This window comes from Arachis ipaensis, chromosome B08 (genome assembly GCF_000816755.2).
Source record: "Arachis ipaensis cultivar K30076 chromosome B08, Araip1.1, whole genome shotgun sequence".
Lineage (NCBI taxonomy): Eukaryota > Viridiplantae > Streptophyta > Magnoliopsida > Fabales > Fabaceae > Arachis > Arachis ipaensis.
The window spans coordinates 670,315-672,443 of record NC_029792.2 but is presented as its reverse complement, the minus strand read 5'-3'; positions in this window follow the sequence as shown (position 1 = coordinate 672,443).

Sequence of the window (2,129 nt, the reverse complement as noted above, 5' to 3'; positions counted from 1 at the left end):
TGACTCACTAAAATATTTTTTATTTTAAGTAAAAAAAATACAATTAGACATAAGTTCAATAATAGAATTAAATAGTATATATGTTTGATGACTACATACATAATTATATACAAGTTAATTTCCAACTAATTAACTAACTAAATACTATTACTATTAGTTTTACCATTAACAGTTTTAGGTCTGCCAATAAGTTATAACTCAAATGGCATAGTCTCTCCATACTCAATTAAGAAATTGCGGGTTCGAGTCTCCTATCTTTAGTAAAAAAAAAAAAAAAAACACAGTTTCAGGCCTGGATTTACCATTCATGCATGCTCCGTTAATTACTTGATATTAAGAATTTTAAGACATTCATCAATTCGCCTATCACTAATAATACATACAAAATCAACTCATGATTATAATAATAGGAGCAAGTTACCTAAATAATTTTTTTTACAATTATATGTAAATCGCTATAGAGTATAGCAATTTATAACACGAATTAAAAAGAGAAATTGATTACCTAGTTTATATCTGTTTATAACGGAAAATAAACATACATAAATCGCTGGAGGGTATAACAGTTTATGCGAAAATAGAGGTTTATAGAATCTATTGGGAAGGATAAAGCGCTGGAGGATTTATAGAATCTCAGAGAGAGAGAGAGAGATATTTAACTTAATATTGAATAAGTTCTAAATCAAAGAATTAATATATTTTATTTTATTAAGTATTACATTTTCTTATCTCTTAAGTATTATTTCTTTCTGCAAGTTTATATACTAGTCATTCTATAAACATTTCATGATAACTAAAAATCTTTAAGAGTAAAATTATGAAAAAAATTAATTTATTTAAAATGAAAGTAATATGATTAAGTGTAATTTACTTAGATGTGATTAAAAAATAACTGAATACTATGTATTTTTTTTTGGTGACACTGAATACTATGTATAGTAAAAAATTGATATTATTGAAAGATAAAATTAAAATTTATTTCTATGTATCATTTTTGTCCCCAACGTTTTCGTCTTATTTAAGTCCCTAACGTTTCAAAATCGTCTCAATTTTGTCCCGCCGTCAATTCTGTTAACGGATCCCTAACGGTAAGACAACATTGAGTCAGTTTTGAAACGTTAAAGACTTAAATAGGACGATTGAAATGTTAGGGACAACTTTGGAACTTATCCCAAACATTGGGGATAAAAACATACTTTACTCAATCATTTATAATAGGGATTTTTTTTTATATTTTACCAATCTATTTTTGTTATTAAATTTGTCTTTAACATTATGTGTGGTATAAAATCACAGTTTTAATTTTATTTTTTTTTCACATATGATCTTATTTTTATATAATTTGCTATTTTCTATAATACAGCAAATCTTAGACTATAACAAAATATACCTGACACATATTTCATATTTATTTTCTATTTTTTTACCTACCATGCACAATAAAACACTAAACACTAATTATACAATAATTTTTTCACCTACCACATTCTATTCAACAAAATATTTTTATTTTATATTAATCATTTTGTACTACCAAAATCTATGTGAAACGAATCCTTAATCATCATTTAAATAAGATAATTAAGTTTAAAATGTAATTTTATTGTTCTCAATGTTTGATACAGTACAATAATTATACTTTAAATATAAATTAATTATATTTTATTATATTTAAGATATAATCAAATTAATTTATATTTTATTATAGCAAACTATTTTTTCTTAGATATAATAAAATACAATTAATTTATATTTGAAGTGTAATTATTGTAGGAGAGAACAATGAAATTGCATTTTAAACTTAGCTATCTTATTTAAATAAAGATTAAGGATTCGTTTCACATAGATTGGTAGTGTAAAAAAATTAATATAAAATAAAAATATTTTGTTGTGTATAACATAGTAGGTAAAAAAATTATTGTATAGTTAGTGTTGTGTTTTATTGTATATGATATAGTAGGTGAAAATATAAAATGTGTTATATATGTTTTGTTAGGGTCTAGAACTTATACTATAAAAAGAAATAGCAAACTATATAAAAACAAAATTATATGTGAAAAAAATAGAATTAAAATTGAGATTTCATACCACACACAATGTTAAATACAAATTTAATAATAAAAATAGAA